Consider the following 25,590-nt stretch of genomic DNA (forward strand, 5'->3'; position numbering starts at 1 on the left):
ATCTCTCTGATCTGCTACAACCGTATGTCCCACCACGTTCCCTGAGGTCAGCGGACCAGTTGCTCCTCACAGTTCCAGGATCTCGTCTTAAGCGCAGCAGAGGTGACAGGGCCTTCTCTGTAGCAGGACCTAGACTTTGGAATTAGTTACCTCTGCTTGTCAGACAGGCCCCCTCCCTCTCAGTTTTCAAGTCCTGCTTTCAACACCAGATGATCTGTTTTGAGATCCTGTATGCTCCACACTGGTTTGTCGTCATTATCTGCATCGTTTTTATGTCTATATTCTGATTTACCTCATTTTGTATTTTGCTTTGTGTGTTACCTGTTGTTTTGTCTGTACAGTACTTTGGTTAGCCTCGTCGCTGTTTTAAGTGCTTTATAAATAAAGTGGTATGGTATGGTATGGTACATATCTGCTTGTTTTCTCAGTCTGCTGATCAGCTGCTTGTGACTGCACCAAAATCAGGTGTAGGGTCAGAGGTCAATGCTTTTGGAGTGGTGGGGTCAAAATATGCCAAGTTGTCTTTGTACATTAGAAAGGCGCCTCCTTACCTGCTTCAAAAACCTCACAGAAGACATAACTTTTATTCTTTGACTTTGTTATCTTTTAAAATATTGATTTATAAGAATATTTTTTGTTGTTGTTTTTTTTTCTGTTTTTATTTTTTCCCCTTTTATTTTAGTTTTATTTAGGTGAATGTTTAATTGTTTTACAGTATTGCAGTTTCGTTGAGGAGTTTTAAAGGGCCTTATCAATAAAGATTGAATTGAATTAATTTCACCACTAGAGGCCCCTAATCTTTTTATTTCGTTGCTTTTTTTCCCCCTTTGTTTTTGGTGGAACCTAGAAGAGCATCAAATGTTATACAAACTTTGGGCATTTGAAATGTTTCATAAATCTAAATATATCTTCATCAATTTTATTTGTATTTGAGTAAGAGATGTTTATAGGTTTGACCTCTACAAAGATTTTTTGGAAATATATGACTTCTGCTTAACAGGAAAACAACAATAAAAAAAAAAAACTGACACCCCCCACTCCACCCCAGAAGTTCATTTATTTTAATCTATTTAATCTTTATTTAACCAGGCAAATCTCAGTGAGATCACAGATCTTTTTTGCAAGGGATGCGTGGACCTGAAGACAGTCTTAACATGCATGTTTTTAGACTGATGGAGGAAACTGGAGTACCCTCACGCAAACATGAGAACACTCAAACTTCACATAGAAAGAACCCAGGAACAAACTGGGGATTGAACCCAGGACCATCTTGCTGTGAGGCAACAGTGCTACCCACCACAACACTGTGCCACCAAAGATTATATCTTATATTATTATATTTCAAGATTTAAAGTATCATCTATGGCATTTTATAAAGGGTGAACTATTGTGACAAAAGCAGCTCATTCTTGATAGTCAAGCAACATTTTTACTTTAGTTTTGTTTGTAGAACATCATACAGATGATGGTACAAAAAAAAAAATACCAGCAGGATTTCCAGTGTAACAAGGCGAAACAGGAAAAAAGTGTTTCGCTAAAGTCTATATGGGAAACACATTTATTGTGCCGGTCAACATTTATTGCAAAGAATTTTGCATTTATTTTATTACTCACCAATTTTTCTGTGCAGGCCATCAGCTCTGAAATCCCGGGCAAATTTCTCCATGAAGCAAGAAAAACTCCAGAAAGTGTCAACCTCCGAGTCGAGAACTTCCAGGAACCGGCTGCACAGATCATTCATTCCCTGGGCATAGCTAACCTCTGGAGCAACAATAGAAGGTAAACAGGGCATCAGAAGAAACCTACTCTGATTTGTGTCAGCTCCTTACCTGGATGAAAGGCTGCGTACGTGATGAGGACATTTCTGAGCACCAACAGATTTCCTAAACCTTCATCCCTGCAGGTACACAAAATGTTTTTCACAAACCTACTTTTCACTGATATAAGATAAGATAGAAGCTAATTGATCCCGCAGGAAATTATTGTGCCAGAGTTTCAATATAAAGGAACATACACAAGAATCACAAGATATAAAGATAACAGAGAATATAAAAAATGCCAACAATTAAGTTCTAAACAGGTGCAGACAGAAACATTATTTATTGTAGTACAGGATTAATTTTAATTTGGCTTTTTTTGTGTGTTAAAGACTGTATTCATGATTCAATTAGAAAATACTGTCCTCTGTGACTGGGTTTTCTCCGGGTACTCCAGTTTCCTCCCACAGACCAAAAACATGCACGTTAGACTGATTGGTAACTCTAAATTGTCCCTAGGTGTGAGTGAGAGAGTGAATGGTTGTTTGTCTCGTTTGTCTCTATGTGTCCCTGTGACGGACTTGCGACCTGTCCAGGGTGTACCCCGCCCCTCGCACTGTGATTGCTGGACATGGGCACCGGTGACCCCCGTGACCCAAAATGGAATAAGCGGGTAAAGATAATGGATGGATGGATGTCCTCTGTGACGAAACAGGTTTGTAAAAAAACAGGTTTGTAAAAAGCTTTATTGTTTATTAAGAAAGAAATGCAGAAGTAGCCCATTTAAATATGTACTGTATCATCATCGTTGTGATGCTTCTACAGTGTTCACCAATTTAAATTGCAACATACAGTAGTTGTAAATCATTAATGTCAGAAAAAACGCTTTCGCTTTCTGATAATTGTATGTCATCCATCCATCCATCCACATCCATCCATCCATCCATCCATCCATCCATCATCTTTTGCCCACTTCTTCATTTTCAGGTCGCGGGGGGTGCCCATGTCCAGCAATCACTGTGTGAGAGGCGGGGAACACCCTGGACCAGTCTCCTGTCCATCAAAAGGACACAAAGAGACAAATGAGACAAACAACCATTCACTCTCTCACTCACACCTAGGGACAATTTTAGAGTTATCAATCAGCCTAACATGCATGTTTTTGCTCTGTGGGAGAAAACTGGAGTACTCGGAGAAAACCCACGCATGCATGGAGTGAACATGTTTGGGCTGCTGTTGTTATGCCGTGTCGTTTTGCTTTATTAGTGTTTAGCATATATCTTAGATCTTTTGGCATGCTGTTTAGCATATATCTTAGTTATAGCTTAGATCCTTATATACTGTTTCTCTTTATACTTTATATTTTTTCTAATGTTGGGTTTAACTGGGACACTGTGTACATACTTTCATTCCACCTCAAGTACCATATGTGATGAGAATAACAAGAAACCTGACTTGAACTTGAACATGCAAACTTGATCCTGGGCCGGGATTTGAACCAGGGTGACCTGCTCGCTGAGAAGCAGCAGCTCTACCAACTGCGCCACCGTGCTGCTCGCCAGAAAATCCTTACCTTGCTATTTACTTTGCTATACGAGTCTGACATCAATCCATGGTCACAGTTGTGGTTAAAACTAGAGACCTATTTGAGAGCCGGTCTGACTGGAATTATTACAGCGTGTGGTTAAGACACGTCACTACATCTTGTTTGAACTGAGAAAGGAGTAGGGTGGGGTGGAGAGAAGTGGGATAGCTCACTTCAGCGACGAAAAGCAGCTGCTGTGAAAGGAGCTGTAAATTCATGGTTAAAAGAGAGATGCACTCCTTCATCTCTGCAGCATTTCATGCAAAGCCTGTCAGACATTTTACTACAAATTGCAACTTGTACCTAAAGATTGGGATTTGTCCTCAACAGTCGCAAAGTTTCACACTTTGATGTGAAAATGAAGCATTTGTTCTGGTGTTACTTGTTATCAGGGTAGTACAAATGAAATATTATTCAAGAGTAAAAACATTTAAACCCCGAAACATTCTGTGCCCAGAGTCAAATTCTGCAAACTTACTTTGAACGCCCAGTTTAAGTAAAGCAAGAACAAATGGTGACGTTAGTAACTCACTGGTAGTAGCTGAGGTCTCTGTTTGTTCGAGGGACGTCCTTATCAATGATCCGTACGGCTTCCTGCAGCTCCTCCTGGTCAAAAGTGACACGCTCAAACAGTATCTGTCAACAGGATGGAAATGTTGAAACACAATAGGAAATATGCAAATTAAAAGTTTTAGCACAATGTTATCAGCTGAAAAACGTCCTTTTTTTTAGTTCCTTTTTGCTGATTATAGTGAAAGGATGTATCTTGTAGTGTTTTCATGATGTTCAATTGGGCTGAAATCTTTAAAAATCTTTGCATGTGCATCATTTAGTGGAACATAGATTGTAAACCTGTGCAGCCTTAATGAAGGCACATTCATCACTTATTAGTAAGTTAAAGAAAAAGGTCAGCAGTGACTCCCATCTAATTGTGTCAACTAAATTTCCATGCTTGCCATACGGCAGAACGATGAATTAGTGGTTAGCTCTGTTACATCACAACAAGAAAGTCCTAGGTTCAATTCCCGGGTTGGGCCTGGGGTCTTTATGTGTGCTTTGCATGTTCTCCTCTTGTTTGTGTGGGTTCCCCCCCACCCCCCAGTACTCTGGTTTCCTCCCACAGTCTGAACATCTGCATGTTAGAGGCTCAGGCTTTCCTCGCAAAAGAGTGCTGTGAGCTCAGATTTGCCTGATTGAATAAAGGTCAATAATAAAATATGATCCCTAACGGCAATAATATAGGGCTAATTTATTCTCTTTAATACGTAAACTTCTCATAAATGTCCCTCGTTGACAGATCTCAGCATGCTCAACTTTTGTGGAGTTTATACGCTTGTAAACATATGATTTCTAAAATGTTTCTTTTTGATGAAAAGCATAAGAAACGTAATTATCTGAACGAGCGACTCCAGCAGCTGTTGGTCAGAGCGCGCACTCTGAATGCATCAAACTGCAGAAAAGATCAACTGATGCCAGAGTAAATAAATGTGAGTTTGTGTAACAAAACTCAGTTCTGTTTGGACATTTCTTTACTACTCCCAAGTTAAAACAACAGAACAGTAAAAGAAAAGGTGGAAAAGAAGATTATTGTATTTTCCAACATATAAGTCGCATCAGTCAAAAAACGCATCATGAAGAGGAAAAACAAACATATATATAAGTTTCAGCTTATAAGTCGCATTTATTATGCATCACCGCTGAATCCGTCGAGTTTATTATGCGTTTATTATGTGTTTATTATGCATTTATTATGCATTTATTTAATGGTGAAAACAGCTTCATTTTGCCTGGGCGGCGTGGCACCATCCATCCATCGCAGCCGGAGCCGCTAGCTCTCCAGCGTTCCTCCACCTGCACCAGCTGAGTGAAGCAAGCGCGCACGGGAGGACTCGCTGTCGCAGTTCTTTGAAATTTAAAGCATCAGTCAAAAATTGTGTTATGAATATAAAAAACAAAACCCAAAAAAACACATATAAGTCGCTTTGGCGTAGAAGACGCAGGACCGATAAATCTATACAAAAAAATTGAGACTTATACGCTGGAAAATATGGTATTATTGAGAAAATCAACAGAACCAGTAAAGCAGCATTTTAAAATGTATATACTAAACAAAGAATATAAAACTTAAAAAGTTATGAATCAGAAAAATGTTGTTCTAACCTGAGCTTGTAGCTCTAAGAAAGCCAGCCTGTCTTGGACCTCCTCCGACTGGTCCTGGGTCTGCTGCCGGAGCCTCCCTTGCTGGGCCTGAGCCTCCCTCTGGTCAAAGTACCTGACAGCTGAGACCAACTCAGCTGGATCCAGTCAACACACATGTTTTTACTAGTTTATTTTTCTTTAAGGTATCTAGATCAATTTGGGTGGAGACAAATAAATAAACACTGTCTTCTCAGTAAGTTTGCTGTGTTCGTGTGGTTACCGTCCGTGCCATTGAGCTGGATCCTCACTGCTGAGGGAAGAAACTGCTGCCACTTTCTCTTCATGACGAGGTAACGCATCAGCAGCTGCTCGCACAGCAGGGAGCGCTCCAACGCCGTCGAGCTGCACGGATACATCCCGAACAGGAAACGCCACGCCAGGCCTCGCTCAGAGCAGCTAACACCACCTACACAGGGATTGAACACCTCTTAATTCTTCATCTAAATAAGTTCGAACTTTAGGCTGCAAGAGGTTTGTGCGAGTTCTAATCCTCCAGTGAAACCAGACTGGCACTAATCCGGAATGATTTGTGGAACTGTGCAATCATGTGAAAATTATTATGATTGAAATAAATGTTTGAAAAAAGGGGCAGATATAATAAGATTTTTTCTTCTTTCTGCTGCCTTTCATTTTAAATCTCTTGTATCTTTTTATATTGTTATGGAATTGTTTTGTACTTTTTTTAAATGAATAAACTTTATACCATACCATACCAAAGATTTGATTAATATCTCAATAAAGTTTTTTTAATTAGAGTTTAAGATAAATAAATAGAAAAAAAGATATATATTTTTTGGCTCATTATGTTTTAAAACCTTTTGTTTACCTCAGTGAGGGGCTTAAGGTCAGCGGGGCCATAAAAAAGGGGGAATGCGTTTCCACATTCCTGCTCATAGACATGTGATGTCGTTCCACAGAGAACGTTTCATGTCCTCTGAAAGTTTCCTGAGAAACTTTTCAAACCAAACCAGAAATTCCACTCATATTTCTAAAAGCTCTCTGTTTTATCACAGAAGTCACGCTGGGCTTTATTAGCTCGGGGGTGTTGACGTGCAATAAAATGATAGAATAGTCTGATTGTGACTCAACTCAAGCCTTGAAGCAAAGCATCACTTGACTCAGTCTTGATGGGTAGATTACACGCTCACTGCCCAGTGATGCACTGAAACGCATCGAGCAGGGAAGAAGAAAAGTTCATTTAACATGCAGTTACTCGAGATGATTTTTAAAAATAAATAATCATCCTTTAGGAACAAAACTGCACCTAAAAGATTCAAAAGCACACCATAAAGTTCATAAAAAATATATAATATTTTTGCAATGTGTTGCATCTTACAGCTAAAAACATGTCATTTAGATTACAAAAATATGGTTAGTTAAAATTATTATTCTATGCATTTTGTTGTTACAACTTGAGGCTCATTTTAAAACATTTCTAAATCAGCTCAAGCAAATCCTAACAAATCTGCAAACATGCTTAATATAAAGTGACTGCAAAAATCAACATTGCACTAGTGATGGGAGCAAAATTCATAGTGAGAATTGTTAAATTTTAGAAATGATTTGGTTATTTTATTTTGAAAGTTATGGTTAATTCAGTGAAACAACTTTGCACAATTTCAATAAAATGGCCCTTTCTAAAAAATAATAATAGTGTAATGCCTAATTTGTGTTTTAATTTATTGTGTATATCTGTGATGCTGTGCTGTATAATAGGAAGTTGGTCCCAGCAGTTCTTCCTCCGATTTTATCCTCAAATGGTGTCCCCATTGAGTTTGTTGATTCCTATAAATATTTGGGTATCTTGGTCGACTCACATCTCTCTTTTAAGCTCCATGTGGAAAACTTAGTAAAGAAATTGAAAGTTAAACTGGGTTTCTTTTTCAGAAACAGATCCTGTCTAACCCTGAATGTTAGGAAACGCCTTGTATCTGTGACTTTCCTTCCCTCCATTGATTACGGTGACATTATTTACATGAACGTTCCTACAAGAACCCTGCAGATGTTGGATGCCGTCTATCACGGTGCACTAAGATTCATAACTGGCTGTGATTATCGTACCCACCACTGCACCCTGTATTCACTGGTTAACTGGACATCATTAACTTCACGCAGACTCTCTCTCACTGGTACATTTTCATCTTTAAATCACTTCTTGGTCTGCTGCCTTCATACATCTCCTCCTACATGTCTCTGCGTGAGTGCAGCTACGGCGTGTGCTCTCAGGACATTATTACCTGCAGTGTTCCCTCAATGAGGACTGAACCAGGCAAAAGGGCCTTCTCCTACTCCGTTCCTGTTTCCTGGAATAGCTTACAAAAACAATTGAAGCTCTCGACCTTGACCTCTCTAAGTGGCTTTAAGAATCTGTTGGACTCCTGCCAGGGACCAATGCAGACATGTTCCTGTTATTAGTTTTCTACATTCGCCTTAGAATCTAGCTGTTTTTTTGTTACCTTTTTTCTTTTAGCCATCCTATTTGTAAAAAAACCCCACTGCATTATGACGTTTTATAATTGTTTATTGTTGTTGCTGTTGTCCATTGTCATCTTTCTTTGTTGAAATCAGGTCTCTCTTGTAAATGAGTCCTCGAGGCTCAATGGGATTAACCTGTCTAAATAAAGGTTGAATGAAAAATTCATTCATACCCATCTACTCATTACAGACTCATGTTCGGGCTGCTGTTTAATATACTGTATTATTATTATTAGTGTTTAGCACATATCTAGCGTAATATCAATCGTTTCTTAGTGTATATCTTAGATCCACTGTTTCTTTTTATATTTTATATGTTTTGCTATTTTGGAGTGTAACTAGGACCTTGAATACACAATTTCGTTCCACCTCATGTACCACATGTGACGCGAATGACAATAAAGAAACTTGAACTTGTCTGACTTCATATTTTAAAATAAAGATTTAATTCAGTTTATTTTGCCCCCTCTAAATCATTCCCTGTTGTTTTCATACACATTTAAACTTGGGAGTTTGTGAAGCAACAGTTAAAAAGTATGATCCATGTGATACCGTTTTTAAAGATGTGCATCCTGAGTCTGGACTCGTCCACCCTGCCCTCTGTGTCCATGACCCCGGGTAAGGTGAGCCGTGAGGCGGACAGAGCAGGAGAGCTCACCGCGGCCACCCTCCTCCTCCAGCAGCGGACTTCCGGCTCCTGGCTGCCGGAGCTCCTCTCCTCTGCTGCCCGCTGCGAAGAGGGCGGCTCCCCGCCGCTCTGGTCCCGTCCTTCCATACGTGCCGTGCACGCTCACAAGTTCCGTCTCATTGTATTCCCTAAGCAACACGTCGTGCACTCTTCTCTGACGTGAAACCGACTTGTCCAGAGCAATCGAGGTCGTAATCAAACAAACACTCGGGAACCATTTTCACTTTCAAGACAAGGCTTTGAAAAGTCCGGCCCACATCCAGGTGGAGTTCCCTGGATTCAAGATCCAAAAGTCCACCGTGGAGAACCGTGCATATTACTCTGCTTCCATCTAGTGGTGTTTTGGAGAAACCTTAAGATTTTCTTTCTTTATGGAGTTAGAACAAATCAAAGAGAACATGATCCATCTATCCATCCATTATCTTTACCTGCTTATTCCATTTTGGGTCACGGGGGTCGCTGGGGCGGGGTACACCCTGGACAGGTCGCAAGTCCATCACAGGGACACATAGAGACAAACGAGACAAACAACCATTCACTCTCTCACTCACACCTAGAGACAATTTAGAGTTACCAATCAGCCTAACATGGATGTTTTTGGTCTGTGGGAGGAAACCGGAGTACCCGGAGAAAACCCACGCATGCACGGAGAGAACATGCAAACTCCACCCAGAAAGGCCCCTGGACCGGGGTTTGAACCAAGGACCTGTTCGCTGAGAGGCAGCAGCTCTACCAGTTGCGCCACCGTGCTGCCCGAGAACATGATCGAGGAATCCCAAACTTCTAACCGCTTATGTCATGATACAAAACCTCATTATACATGACGAGGGAGTGTAAAAATGAAAAGAGGGGTACAAAATAAAGGCAGACACATTTTTTCATTCAACTTTTATTTAGGCCTATACAGGTTAGTCTCATGAGGACTCGTTTACAAGAGAGGCGTGTTGTAGACAGATAACATATAAAGTGCAGACAACAGTAACTCAACAAAAAACAATTAAAATCAAATAAAAGAAGTTACAAACAGTCAAATCAAGATGCCATATAAAACAAGATACTAAAAACAAGAACATATTTCCTTTGATATTTCTATTGACATTATCAAATGTTTAAAATTCCTTAAAGAAATCAAGGTGGACAGTTTCAGGTATTTTTGCAAGGTTTTCCAGGAAACAGGAGCAGAGTAAGAAAAGGCCTTTTTGATGAGTTCGGTTTGCACTAAGGGAACGCTGCAGGTAATGAACCCCTGAGAGTGCACGCCATAACTGCACTGATGACGTGACATGTGGGGGGAGCTATATGAAGGCAGCAGACCAAGAAGTGACTTATAGATGAAAATGAACCAGTGTGAGAGCCTGCGTGAAGTTAATGATAACCAACTGACCAATAAGTGATGGGTACTGTGCACTGTAGTTACAGCCAGTTATGAATCTTAGCGCACCATGATAGACAGCATCCAACATCTGCAAGGAGCTGGCAGGGGCATTCATGTAAATAATGTCACCAAAGTCAATGGCTGGTAGGTAGGAAAGTAGCAGCTACAAGGCGTTTCCTTGAATTCAGAGTTAAGCAAGATCGATTTCTGAAAAAAAAAAAAAAAAAAAACAGTTTCAATTTCAGTTTCTTTGTCAAGCTTTCAACATAAGAGATGTGCATCAATAGAAACCCCCAAGTATTTGTAAGAATCCACAAACTCAATAGGAACACAAAGCATGGATGAGATGGGGGAAGAGCTGCTGGCACCAACTTTTTGTATAAAAACAACATCCCCTTGATTTTATCAGCATTAGCACCAGTTTGAGATGGAACAAGTCAGACCGAATGGTCTCAAATGCAGACTGTAGAAGCGGGAAAACCTTGGCAACTGTGTTAGCTTGACAACAAACAATTGCATCATCAGCATAGACATGCAAAGAAGCGTCAGAAATGTTTTGACCTACATTATTTATATAAATTGTAAAAAGAGTGGGTCCTAAAACTGAGCCTTGTGGCACACCATCGTGACCGTTAAATAGCTAGACAAAGTGTCATTGTGTCGAACACATTGCCGAACTGAGAGACAATTAGAAATCCAACCAACAGTGTGATCTGAAAAACCAGTATATGACAGCTTATGGCATAAGATGTCATGATCTACAGTAGCACAAGCTTTGAACAAGTCTAATTAATACAATCATAAATAAATACTTTAATTTTTTTATTTATTTATTAACCCTTTTTTAAACAGCCAAATCCCACTGAGATCACAGATTTCTTTTGCAAGGGTGGCCTGGGCCCAACCTGGACCTGAAGGCAACCTAACATTCTTAGACTGTGGGAGAAAACTGGAGTACCCATGCAAACACGAGGAGAACATGCAAACCCTACACAGAACAACCTCAGGTCCAATCTGGGATTGAACCCAGGACTTTCTTGCTGTGAGACAACAGTGCTAACCACTAAACAGTCATGTTGCCAAAAAGCAAGCAAAAGGTTATCACATGCAAATCGGGTCTTAAAGACAGAATACAGCCTTTCTGTGTAGAGTTCGGCCAATTCAAATTAGCAAGACAATAACTGGGATGTTACAGGTGTTTATATGTTTATTGTTTTTTATATATATATTTGCAGGTAAATCATTAAAAATAGTGACCAAAACTTAAGTAATGAGGTATGCAGCAATTGCTCCTCTGAAAGAACATCAGCTCATATTAAGCCTCTACACTTTGGAATGATGCAGTTTGTTTGGTTTGCCAAGTATTTTTTTTAAACCGAACATTGTCCATATTACCTCAGGAATGTATGTGTGCTATGTTGATGTTGCTGCGACTGTCAATGTATTGGCCCACTTGATCAATGCATCTAGTCAGTCCTGGAGTTTACTTGACTCCGGTGGAATAATACAGATTCAGCACAATTAGAACAGTCTAACAATGATCAACACGTGTACGAACACGGACATTGTTCATTTGAGAAAACAACAAAAAAAACAAACATTCCGTGTCACACAAATGTATAGTGGTTTAATATTAGTGAATGTAACAAAGTCCATGCTCAATAATCCAGGTATAAAATCCAACATTTTTCAGTCAGGTCATCTGGACAGTTTCTTTTTTTGTGCTGAAACGTTTCACCTTTGATCCGGAAGGCTTCATCAGCCAAGGAAACACACAACAAAACTGATTCTTCCCACAACAACTTACTCCAAAGTGGAACAAACCAGTTCTGCTTGTGATAAGATGGTCTCTTTGGTACGCCCCTCCTCCATTGCCGGCCCTCTTCCTTGGTGACAGTCTTGTCAAACTGGTTGAAAACAACAAAGTCCATGCTCAATAATCCAGGTATAAAATCCAACATTTTTCAGTCAGGTCATCTGGACAGTTTCTTTTTTTGTGCTGAAACGTTTCGCCTTCGATCCGGAAGGCTTCACCAGTCAAGGAAACACACAACAAAACCGATTCTTCCCAGGTGTCCAGATGACCTGACTGAAAAATGTTGGATTAGTGAAAGTAGCTATACCAGTGTGTTTTTGAGAGAGTTGCTTTGTAGGCCTAAAAACCTGCAATCATTTAGCCTAGCCTGGATGAAGACTTTAGTCTCTTTCCCATTACTTCATGCTCGATGAGTGATGTCATGGCTGATAACTTATTGTAAGAAAAGTAATTTAAAAAGGACTAGAATCTAGTTTTAAAGGGATAGTCACTAGACTATCCCTTTAAGTCAATTTGAAGAATTCATAGTTGCTCACTAAAAAAATAATATTTTGAATGCACAAATGATGACGCATGGATTACTGAAAGAGACGTTTGAGGTGTTGTACTGGTGAGTGGGTGATAGGCTCAACGGTCAAGGTCAAGGTCAAGGTCAAGGTTACTTTATTGTCATTCACATCTCGGTACATGTAGTGGAACAAAATTGTGTACACAGGGTCCCATTACATCCAACAAAGTGTAAATTGTAAAAGAAAAGAAGCTAATAAGATGTAAGATATGAACTAAGAAATATGCTAAACTAAGAATACGCTAAACAATAATAGTACAACGCAAACGGCAAATACAATTCTGCTTAGAGCCCACATAACCTCCAGCTGGCCCTGACCGAAACACTTGCATTACATCTGTTATTATTTCATTGTCATCATTAATTTTGATTTGCTATAACTACTGCAGGTTTAAAAAATGGGCGGGGGGTGGGGGATCTTTAAAACAAGCACGCTAGTTGTGAATATATGATGTTTGGTAGCAGTCTATTGTACAGTGTAGACAAAATTCACAAAATAATGCAACAATGGTACACAACAATGAGATGTTGGTGAACAAAACCCAGCCCTCTTTGTTGCTCTGTTGCTTAAACAAATTCCACAGAGGAAACATCATTTAAAGTTTAAACAGGTCACACAAGATTGGCAAAATTAGGTTTTTTGATATTGTTATGCATAAAGTCACTGTTTTTTTTTTTTTTAATTTTGAAGACTTAAGGCAGAATGCATTGATGACACATGCTCTGGCATTTGAGCTGCCAAAACGTTCAAAAATTGTTGCAAACTCTTCCTATTCCCACAAACATTTTACTTCTTCTTCAGTTTATACGTCAAAGCGTAGGCATGTTTGTCTTCTTTCACCCAGTGTGTCTCTCTCTGCTCTACCTTTTCTTCTTTTAAACACCCACAGAGTGCAGAGTGTGCACATTCACACTCTCACTGACTTTCATTATAATTTTCTTTTCCAAACTGAAAGGTCTGTTTTACAAAGTACTTTGCATATTTCCAACATAAAACACTGTAGGAACATAAAAAAATATTATATGGCACCCAGATGTTTCTACCATCACGACCTATAGTTTTAGTACAGTGAGTGTTATTTTGAGGCTTACACTCTGATCTGTGTTTCTGCCTGTTTTTATTAGGAGTGTGGTTAGTGTAAGAAACACAGATGTGGGGTTACAGTGGTGACCCCAGCAAGTCACTGGTAGCAGCTTCAACCCTTATTTTGATCTCAGTTCTCATTAAACGTTTTACGCTGTTTATCAATTAAATATAAGCAGCTTTGACTGTTGAAAGCAAATTCTCAAATTCCCATTGGTGTTTACAGAAAAAAAGTTGAAGAACCCTCAAAATTTTCTTTTGAAATGTTCTAGTTTTTTATGCTTCCCGTTAAATGTGTCATACAAAATATGAATCTGTTAAAGTGATGTAGAACTTTGTTTTTTCTTAAACTCCTATTTTTTTTGATAATGACAGCAAAACTATGATTTTAATTCTATTTAATTCTTATTATATTTATTCTCCAGACTGAGATATCAACAACACATACGTTTTATTCTAATGCCTTCACTGTTTGTAAGGCAGGTGGAACAAATGATTAACATTGTAGTATGTTTGATTAACTTTTCACATATTAGCGTTACAAAGCATCTCACAGTGTTTTCTCACATAGAGCTGTGAGTGGCTCAGTTACACTGTGGGTAATCTAATTTTTCTTGAACTTCCTTCCTTTTTTTTTTTTTTAAGTCGCCACAGCGCAACAAGAAGCACACCCAAGAATTTTCACATATATGCTCGGAACTGATACAAACAAAGTTTAAAAAAAAACCCAAAAACATTCTGATCTTGCCTGGGTCCTTCGCACAGTGAGTATTATTTTAGCTGGTAAATAGAAGAGTACAGATAGTTTGTTGTGTTAGATTCAGCTGTAAAACAGATGAAATGTTAAAGTTTTGGACTGTTAACGTCATTGTGTTTTGTCGGCTCAGATGTGGATGCTAACGCTGGCTGAACTCGCGTTCATATTGATTTTGGTACCATATTCAAAAGGTAGGTGACTATGAGCTTACAAACTTGAGATGAGGTGTAAACTTTATTACTGACATTTCTCTGGTTTGTTTGCTAATGCAGGTAATCTCTGGACAATAAATGTCAATAAAAGTTTTAATGCAATAAAGGGCTCAAACCTAAAGATACCGTGCACCTTTACCTATCCCCCGAAACAACAAGTTGAAGAAGTTTTCTGGAAAACAAATGGGACAAGTGAATGCAGCAAGGATGACAAAGATAAGAAAGCCTTCGTTTTCCACCCCAATAGCTCTTGTGTGCTTCCAAAATACAAACAGACAAAGCTGATTGGAAATAAGTTCGATGGAGACTGTAGTCTGGAAATCGCCAACATTCAGGAAAGTAGAAAAATCTACATGCGTCTTATTACAAGTAAAGACAAATACTCCTTCAGAAATTACCAAGTCGTCATTTCTGTGAATGGTTAGAAATTCAGTATTTTAAAAAATAATAACTATTCTTATTTGACTAAATGCAGTAATAATAATATTTTGGATGTTTCTCTCACATGGTCAGGTAACACACCATCATTTATTTGGGCAGGTATGACTTTTTAATTCACTTTATTCTTCAAAAACTCTATCTTTCTTTTCTGTTCTCATTTTGCCTCCATGCAACGTTTCTGAATATTTTCCTCCCAACTTTAAGTTTCAAAACATCACTGGATTAAATGCTAAATCATTAAAACTCAAAGGTTTTTTTTTTTAATACAACAGAGTCTTCAAGTTACGCAACTACAACTCTCGAAATACCAGAAAGTACAAGTAAGTGATATTTACTCACACTGTTTCTTAGAAAGATCTATGCGGATATTAGATTAAATTAAATATGTAGTTGAGCTTTTCTAACTGTTATCATTACCATTCACAGCCATCTCCTTATCCAGTCCACCTGGAAACATTCATATCAATCTGGCCATTTTTATACCAGTTATTGCTCTTCTGTTCATTATCATTCTTGGAATTATTGTCTACACAAAACGCAAGAGGTAAAACTAATTTTTTTTATATATTTTTGAATAAAGTGTGGTACTTGTGAGCATAAACGGTGTTTACATGTATTTAAAGCTGTTGTTTGCATGTGACAAACTAACAAAACATGCATCATTGTAAATGGAAAAAAAAAAAGAATTAAACCAAAAATAAGACATAAAGCAACTTTACATAAACATACTGTAGTTTTCTGAAACTTGAACAGAGGAGACTTTCATTGTGCACCACGAAAGATGAAAGGGTAGTCAAAGTTTTGCGCATCTTTGCGTATGTGTGTGTGTATATGCCATACCATACCATTTTATTTATAGAGCACTTAAAACAGCGACAAGGCCAACCAAAGTGCTGTACAGACAGAAACACCAGGTAACACACAAAGCAATATACAAAATGAAGTAAATCAGAAATATAGACATAAAAACGATGCAGATAATAAATATGACGACAAACCAGTGTGGAGCATACTGGTTCAAAACACAGATCATCTGGTGTTGAAAGCTATTGAATAGTAGTGAGTTTTTAAATGGGACTTGAAAACCGAGAGGGAGGGGGCCTTTCTTACAAGCAGAGGTAACTCGTTCCAAAGTCTTGGTCCTGCTACAGAGAAGGCCCTGTCACCTCTGTGCTTAAGACGAGTTCCTGGAACTGTGAGGAGCAACTGGTCCGCTGACCTCAGGGAACGTGGTGGGACATACAGTTGTAGCAGATCAGAGAGATGTGGGGGGGGGACTGTTCAATGATTTGTAGACATACATGAGTATTTTGAACTGGATTTGAAAGTGAACCGGTAACCAGTGCAGTGAGGCCAAAACTGGAGTAATGTGCTCTCTTTTGCCTGTACTGGTTAAAAATCGGGCTGCTGCATTCTGGACCAGTTGTAGTCGTGCAATGGAGGTCTGACTGATACCAAACAGGAGTGAATTGCAGTAATCAAGCCTAGATGTGATGAATGCATGTATTACTGTCTCCAGGTTCTTTTTGGACAATATGGGCTTCAGTTTAGACAGCCGCCTCAGTTGGAAGAAGCATGATTTAACGATCATGTTTACATGATTGTTAAGTTTCAGGGAAGGGTCCATTATCACGCCCAGATTAGTGACTCTTTGTTTTTCTGACAGGGTTAGAGCGGAGAGGTCGACGCAGTGGTTTGTGATCGTGTCGTTGGGAGGGAACAACATGACTTCAGACTTCTTTTCATTGAAACTTAAGAAATTTAAAGCCATCCAGTCCCTGATGTCAGCCAGGCAGTCGAGCAGAGGTTGAATAGAGCATGTGCCATTGTGTCTTAGGGGGAAGTAAATTTGACAGTCATCGGCGTAGAAGTGGAAGGGCATGTTGTGTTTCCGGAAAATAGCACCAAGCGGCAGCAGGTATAAAGAGAATAGGAGGTAAAATATGTGTTGGTCTGTTGGTTACCAAAATACCTATTACACCACAAATTTTAATATTTCTCAGAAGGTATTCATTGCTTGTATATTTACCACTGTTAATGTACAGGGTCAACTTGATTCAAAATGACTGCCACAGCCAACTGAACCTAAAAATCACACAATGACTATAACTGTTTTACAGATATTGACCTAGAATTCAGTGCAGTTAAAGCTGGGAGTCAATCACAACATATACTCAACCATCTACTCATCACACAAGATCTTTAAGTAAAACCTTAGCACTAGTTGCTAGGAGTCAATCGTCTGTTAGCACAATTGCTCATGGACCACTGGATGGATTTGAATGAAACATTCAGAAAATAATTACTGGATGGACGTCTTCAGCTGATTAACGTTTGGAGCCAACCTGATTCAGGATGGCTGCCAAAGATGATCAACCTTGGCAAACATAAAAACAGCTATAACTCAATAGATTTTATAAATATTAAGCTAAAAATTGACATGGTAGAAGCTTCAGGTCATTTGCAGCACATAATTTGTGCTGTATATGACATGAAGAAGACCACCATATTGTTAAATGAAATGTAAATATTTTATAATATTGCACGTCATGCATAACATTTTCATTTTTCAAAACAGCTACAACTCCATTATTTTTTAACATAATATAATGTTGTTTAAAACTGGCATAGAAGTGGATGGGAACTGTGCATTCCATCAGCAAATACTAATGTTTAAAATATATATATATTTTTAATTTGTGTTAGCTAAATAGATCAAATTGCAGATGCTTTGTGACACATGTCCAAACCTCCACCTCTCATTTCTATAATTTTATTTATGTCATCGCTGAACTAAGAGTATTTTCACTTAAAGAAGACACTATCACTATGTACAAACAATATGCCATATAAATAAATCTGAATGGAGTAAAATATTTGACCTATTTCTGAGATCCATGTTCTGCCTGTATTATGTTTTTGTGGAAACACGAGGATGGTTTAAGTGTTAATACAGTTTTATCTCATCTTCCCAGGTCACACACGTTAACTCGGCAGGAATCTGGATATTATGTCAACTTCAGCCGAGCGACTACAGACCCACCCAAAAGGTTTTACATGATCATTTAATGGGTATTTTGTACTGGACCGTTTGAAGCATGTTTCATTTGAGTATTTTTATTTTATTTGAAAAGACATCTGTGTCTTTTGTCCAGATGTGTTATCTAAAAACACAACCCAATTTGTTCAGTACTCAAACAAGAGTTTTTTTTTTTTTTTTATGTTTTCAGTGAAGCCACTTGCAAAACAGTGGACATGAAGCCAACTGAAAAAGTCATCGATGAACCCATCTATATCAACGTTCAGGTAAATTTCATATCTTTAAATGAAAATACACTCACTGTCAAAAAAAATAGAAAGCTAAGCACCCAGAAAGAGTGGTGGGAATTAAATTAAACTGCATATATTAATAGGTCTTATGCCTGTATTGAAGTTCCTATCAGAAGAAGCAGATAGAGTTGGCAGCATGGGCACACTGCAGGTCTTCTCTTAGGATATGGTGAACTACTTTTGGAACTAGAGAAATTAAACAGCTGTTGTTTCCTCTTCTGCCATAAGTCAGCCCACAGTTGTCCTCAAAATCCATGAGGTTGGCACTGGGTTGGAAGTGACATCCAAACTAATCATATGTATCACTGATTGGTGAGTGATCGTGGGACATGTCTGGCCATGGCAGGACCTCAATATGATGCCGACAAACCATAAACACATGTGCCATGTGTGGCCAGGCACGCCAAGGTTCATTCTGAACATAGGACTGTACTAGGGTGGTGTTTCAACAGGGGTCAGACATGAACATAGGATGTTACGGATGTGCCATCTTGGTCTCCCAAATCACCACCAGAAGTGGCCTGAAAGTCATACCAAACACTCACACACCAGGTTGTCAGTTGTAATAGCAGTGGGTCTCATTGGTAGGGTTGATCTCCCCTCTCCAAGGCATTACCACTGCACACAAAATGAGACCAATCATTGTCAGACTATTGGTTATAGCGCCCGTCTCCAGCTGTGTCTAGATGTCAAGTCCAAATGTCATGAGGTTCTCTGTTACTTGGTGCACAATAACACAATCCTCCCCTAAATGTGCCCTTAGGTACCCACAAGCTTCTAATATCAAGTCTTGGGAACATCACCCAGCCTAATGCAAACCCTCAATGTGACCCCTATCAAACTCCAACAAGTGCTGGGGATGCTGTCTAATGCATTTATGAAACATGTCTGCTGATCTTCACTCACTGCTTTGACTGACTCGGACACTCTGGCAACTGCTTGATAACGTATCACTCCACTTATGCCCTCTGTGGACTTTTCTAGGCTTTGTCAGCTCCATGCAAATAAAGTCTTTTACATACCCAGCACTAAACACACATCCTAATTAGACCATTTCTTCTGGGTGCTTAACTGTTTTGATCAGTGAGTGTCGATTTATTTTCTAAGAAAACTACAGAATAAGTCTTGTGATTTTTTTTTTTTTTAACAAACAACTGTGATATTAACTGTTTTAAAAAAAAATCTTTTGTAGGCACCAACACATCAGATGAGCCAAAACATGAAACACACAGAAAATATTTATGCTAACATGGATAATTCAACTTGAAATAAACGATTTGAAACAGCGGAACACGGGAAAACTCAGCATCTTTAAATCTGTAGCAGCATTGTGGAGAAAAGTGGGTCATGTATGGGCATGGTAATGAAATGGATTTAAGGGGTTTGCTTTTCTTGTTTGGTATTTTTAAGGTGTAATTTTTTCTTTTTCTCTAACTTTTACAATGTTAGCATGAGCATAAAACATGACCAAAAGGGATCATTAGAAGAACATAAAGCCTTGGAGGCAGCGAGTGTTGCACAACAGAGAGGGACAGGAAACTATATCAAGTATTTCACCTTTCAGTTTTGCAATTTAACTAAAACGCTTGAAGTTCTGTTTTCTGCTAAATTATTTTTCTAATCTAAAAAAAAAAAAAAAAAAAAAGAAGGAAGTTTGGCGGTAAAGCAAAAGGCCGTGCATTTGTTTGTGCAACGATTTAAGCATTTTCCTTTCTTTTTGAGTTTCTTGTTCTACGTTTAAATAGAAATTTCAGGTTTTGTGTCTAAAATGAAAATGTTATAATGTGTCTCCTGTTTAATCTTCTTTCACTGCTCTGTGACCTGGGTGTAAACAGTGAGCTAAATATGAGCCGATTACCCAAGAGCTATGATGGTTCAGAGAGGAAGTTTGAGCTGTTCACCTCTGCTCGATGATTCATGTTTTAAATGTTTGCAATAAAATATTATTTATAAAATTGTGTGAAAACCCTTCAACTCTGTTTCATTTTTGAGAACAAAAGAATACAATATAAATTATTGGGTTTTTGCATCATTACGTTGCTTTATCTTACTTTTTCTTACTTTATTTTACATTATTTTAATGATTTTACTATTTAACTAATATTAAATTAATGTTGAACTGTGTGTGTGAGGTCGAGAGTGTTTTGTCTACACAGAGAGGAGCCTGCAGGAGCACCTAATAAACTTTAAGGCCTTCTCCGTGTAAGCTTGAAAGCCGAGTTCATCTTGACCTCACTTCTGTCTGATAAACGTGTATTATAAAGCACTTCCTGCCTCACTGTCAGGCGCTGATTCTCACTGACGAGGCTCAAAACATGTAACTTTAGTACATCTGTGAAAGATTCCTCATGATCGTCTACCCTTGTCTTTAAAGACCGGTTAAAAATCTTCTTGTGTCCTCAGAGTGGATTATTTGAGTAAATAGAGATGATGAAAGAATATTTATTTATCCAACAGGTGTTTAAAGTGCTCTATAAATAAAGCTGGTATGGTATGGTACTTGACGTGCTGTTTATTACATTGTATAATTTAATTGCAGTTCCAACATTACAGTGAATACTGGTCAGTAAAAAAAATCTATGAAATATAAAATAAACAGCAGTGTTTGACTAGCTAGTACTTTACAGGACAAAAGACTTGCCTTTCCATCCATCCATTATTTTTACCAACTGCTTCCTTTCTGGGTTGCGAGGGTCACTTGTGCCCATGTTCAACTTACACAGTGTGAGAGGCAGACACACTCTGGACAAGTCGCCAGTCCATCACAGGTACACACAACCACTCAAACCAATCAGCCTAATGTGCTTATTTCTGGTCTGCGGGAGGAATTCGAAGAAAACCCATGCATGCTCAGAGAGAACATGCAAATTCCACCCAGAAAAGTCGTCAGCCAGGATTTGATCCTGCAACCTTCTCCCTGAGAGGCAGCTCTATCAACTGTGCCACCGTGCTGCCCAAGTCTCACATATGATCAGTATAACAGTATAATGCAATTGTTTTCTTGCTGAGGAAGCACTATGAATAGAAAAATAATAAAAATATATATTTTTAAATCATGAAGTTTGTCATTTCCAGAATCGTAAGCCCTGACCTTGTAGCATTGTTGAGAAAATACACCAATGCAAGCAGAATTTAGAAGATAATTTGTACCAAACGAAGGCGGCTGATAAGATTCTACCGAGAAACAAAACTTCAGTAACCTTGACAGTAACAGAGTTCTGCATGTGAGAACACACACACACATACACACTACTGTGGCAATTTGTTCCAAACATAAAGGACTCAACAAAATAATTCATAATTTGCAAACTTTAGGTTTATGTTTATTTCAGATTATAAACTTCAAAGTAATTGAAGTTAACATAAAAGTGTTGTAGCCAAAGCAACAAGTAAAGACTTGATCTTTCATTTAAAAAAAAAAAACAGATCACAATGAATCTCTTAACAGCTGCAAAAACCAGGGTTTATTGAAGAGGTGCAGAAAACGTTAATCAGCCGAAGAGCATCAGAATCCAAAAATAATCCCCCCCACACACACACACCCTTCACAGGTTTTCACAAAGCTCTTATACTATTCTTATCCTTTGTGCCACAGCAGCTTTTACTTGTCACTCGTACACTCAGCCAGAGAAGATGCACTGGGTCAGGGCCTCAACCCAGACTTCATGGCATTATTTCCATCAAGGTTCACCATTAGTCATGTCTTACAAAGTATTACACGACCCGATAAACAAAATTCACCCTCAGCAGTAGACTTTGTTCATTCATAATGCTAATGACCAGCCGCAGAAAGAAAAGCTTTGCAGAGAGTGGTGAAGTCTGTTGGAGTCAGTCTCCCCACCATCACAGACATCTACACCTCCAGATGCAGGAAGAGAGCCACCTGCATCATGAAGGACCCCGCTCACCCAGCGCACACACGTTTTGCCCCTTTCCCCTCAGTTAGGAGGTTGAGGAGCATTAAGTGTAGAACAACTAGGCTGAGGAACAGCTTCTACCCTGAAGCTGTTAGACTCATGAATCTCTAACCAGAACAATCACTGTGAAAAATCACATCATGTTGCTGCTGATCTGTTTCATGTTGCTGCTGATCTGTTTCATGTTGTGTTCATTCCTGCTCATCAGCTCACACAGACTCATGTTCATGCTGCTGTTCAGCGTATTGTTTTTATGCTATTAGTGCTTAGTGTATTTTTAATTTATGTTTTTCTTAGTTCATGTCTTAGATCTTATTACTATTTTTCTTTTACATTTTATTGTTAGATGTAACTGGGACCCTGTGTACATAATTTTGATCCACCACATGCACCACATGAGGTGGAATGACAAATAAAGAAACTCTGACTCTCTGATCAAAATTCCATTTTTTTTTTTTTTTAAATTTGTGGTTAAAAGTGAAAAAAAAAAATTAAAGGCCTATTATTCCTTGCAGGATTGCATATCGCCCGCTGCATTTAGGGACGGAGTTTCAGCTGCTTTGGTCAAACCCTGCTGATGACCTCACATGCAGTTTTGTGAGATCTGTTTGAGCTGAAAGTAGGTGTTGTGTGGGACTTTCAGCGACGCCAAAAGTTAATGAGTTAAATGTGCATCCAGTGATTTCTTTCTGAAAGTTTATTTAAAACATTTCCAGTAATTCACGAGATATTTAACTAACAAATAAACACAGACACAAGCTTTCTGTGGCGGGTGATAAAATGCATCAATAACAGAAACGCTTAAAACTGTGGTGTACATTTCAACAATGGTGGTTTTCTCAAAAAGTGTGTAATATTTTTATTCATAATTAGATATAAAAAAATACAAATTTGCCTCAAAATGATTCACATAAAAGGTTAAATGCAAATTATATAACATTATAGTTAGACCCTATATGAGCATGCATCAGGATTATAGTTAGACATGTATAAAGAGCAGGTCACTGCTTTCATCATTTTTATAAGCGTACAAACCGTATGCTGGAGGGAAGGGAGGGGGTCAAGGACTGGTGTACGCTTTTCAAAATAAAAAAAAGATGACAGTTTTTGTTGCTACTTTCCCATATGACAAAAAAAGAGCATGTTCTTTACGCTTGTGAAAATGATGAAATTTGTGAACGACCCCTAAAAGTACTGGATGACTGTGGGGGTTTTTTTTAGCTCAGATTTTAATTGTCCTAGTGTGTGACTAATCTAATCAGTTTTAGGGAGCGTACTGGTTCAGAAATATTACAAGTTTTCAAACTTTAAATTATCACATGATTTCTGTCCACATTGGACTGACTTGTGCTTTTATTTCAAAGCAAAGATGCTTGGATGGATTCCACATGACAATGTTCACATACCTCTTTAATAAACGTTTTTTCCCCATTTGTTGCCATTCAACAAGCAGCAAAACACATGTAACTGCTGTGCTTCTCCTTGAACTTGAAAGAAGAAAATGCAAAATGTAACATGTTAAATATCGAACAGAAGAATGCTTGATTAAACATTGCAACAACTCTTGTTTTCAAGGCCTTTGCTGGCCCCGTATAAACATCAGGCAGGGGCACTTTGAGCACAAAATACCCAATGACCAGTTCTGAAGAAGTGAAGCTAACATCCAGTGAGTCACACCTGACCTTTACACTTGGTTTTAGACTTCTTAATCATCCAACAATGGAGCTGAAGTTGTGTCTTTCCTTTCTGATGTTTTGTGGTGAGTGAATTTTTTTAAATGTAACAATATAAATCATGTCGTTTTGTACTTGAGTATAAATATTCTGTTTTGTTTTCTTGTTTCAGTTATCCCTGATGCGGAGCCTGCTGAAGGTCAGTGGTTAATAGACGTGCCGACAAAGATTCCTGCTGTCCAGGGCTCGTGTGTGGTTTTTTCCTGCATCTACGCGTACCCCAAGCCAAAGAAAATCCTGAACAGATGGCTAGGTTTCTGGAGGACAGGGAACAAAATAGTCTCAACCAATATTCGCAATTGGAAACTGACGGCAGAGTACAAAAAGCGAACCCAGTTTCTGGGAAAGCTTCAAGGAGGCAACTGCACCATGCTGCTGGATGGTGTCCGAACCACAGACGTCGGGCCTTTTTACTTCAGGATTGAACTGCCAGGATACAAACGCTACTCCTTCTTGGAAAATACTGTGACCATTGATGTCTTACGTGAGCATTAAAAGTGATTTTATGAATATTTCAAGGTCTTTACATCATAGGGATAGTTCAGATGTTTAAAATGGGGATTTGTGGAAGAAGTATAACTTTTTGAAATCTTACCTGTTGTAGGCAGCTCCTTATACAATCTGTTTGGAAAAATAATAAAATACCAGATTGCTGATCTGACGACTTCTCTTAAAACAAAATTATATATTAAAAAAGGTATATTGTGGTTGATGCAAGCACAGTTGTAAAAAACCTTTACACCACTGTTAAACTTGCACTATTCAATATTTTGTCAAATTTACACTTGCAGTGTCCCAGGCTATTCTAAAAGTGTTATATGTGCTTACTTTTGTAAATGATTATATCTGAAGTGTTCGGGATTGCTGATATTTTAAGACATAAAATAAAAATTTTAAGACATTTTCGACACCACTTAGATTGTCAATCCGGTCAAAATTTAAACTCAGGTTCTTCAAATTGAGATTGTTCAAGAAGCCACCCACAACAGATATGATACTTACTGCTCATAAGCGTTCCATGGAGCCCCTCTTCAAAAGATTTAAACTTTTTCTTCATTTGCGATCAAACCCTTTAAAAATAAGATTGTCTTAACTGTTTACATTTTTACATCTGCATCAATAAACAATTTCCCCTAGTGTCTCTAGGAATTTAAAGCAGTTTTTACTTGAAAAGTCTTTCAAAGTCAGCTTTGCAGCTACATTTAACAATAATATCCGTATGTTAGAGAATAAATAGTTAGCTGCAAAAGCAAAAGATCTGACTGAATGCTTGTAGACAGTAAAACATGATTAATTCATTGTTTTAAGGGTAAAACTGGTGAATTTTCTCCATTTTACAGGCAGTGCCCCACCTCCATCCTTATCTGTGGAGATCCGGGATACAGTGACGGCCTCCTGCTCTGTTTTTCATACCTGCCCAAATATGCCCCCTCGTCTCTCCTGGAGTCGGTCTGGAACCACAACGACGACGTCCAAAATGGTGAACAAATGGACGTGGATGATGGAGTCGGTCCTTACCTTTGTTCCTTTGGTTTCTGACTTCAATAAGCCTTTAAACTGTACGGTGCAGTACAGAGGAGGGAAGCGGGCTGAAAGCTCTGTGATTCTCTTCATATAGATAATGTTTCATTTGAAATGCTATGCTGTCTTACA

The 25,590-nt window shown here is 38.5% G+C and overlaps 2 long non-coding RNA genes across 2 annotated transcripts; one reads left to right on the forward strand and one right to left on the reverse strand.

Moving 5' to 3' along the window:
• Window positions 1-3,945: 3,945 nt before the first annotated feature.
• LOC119409493 lies at window positions 3,946-5,792 on the reverse strand. Its single transcript, XR_005186785.1, has 3 exons — window positions 5,762-5,792; window positions 5,503-5,636; window positions 3,946-3,978 (listed from the first exon to the last, which is right to left on the reverse strand). It is a non-coding gene; the product is annotated as an uncharacterized LOC119409493 (long non-coding RNA).
• A 9,236-nt stretch (window positions 5,793-15,028) lies between these two features.
• On the forward strand, window positions 15,029-17,992 carry LOC119409494. Its single transcript, XR_005186786.1, has 4 exons — window positions 15,029-15,056; window positions 15,230-15,277; window positions 15,384-15,501; window positions 17,933-17,992. It is a non-coding gene; the product is annotated as an uncharacterized LOC119409494 (long non-coding RNA).
• Window positions 17,993-25,590: the final 7,598 nt, after the last annotated feature.

This window comes from Nematolebias whitei, chromosome 5 (assembly GCF_014905685.2).
Source record: "Nematolebias whitei isolate Nwh7 chromosome 5, NemWhi1, whole genome shotgun sequence".
Taxonomy (NCBI): Eukaryota; Metazoa; Chordata; class Actinopteri; order Cyprinodontiformes; family Rivulidae; genus Nematolebias; species Nematolebias whitei.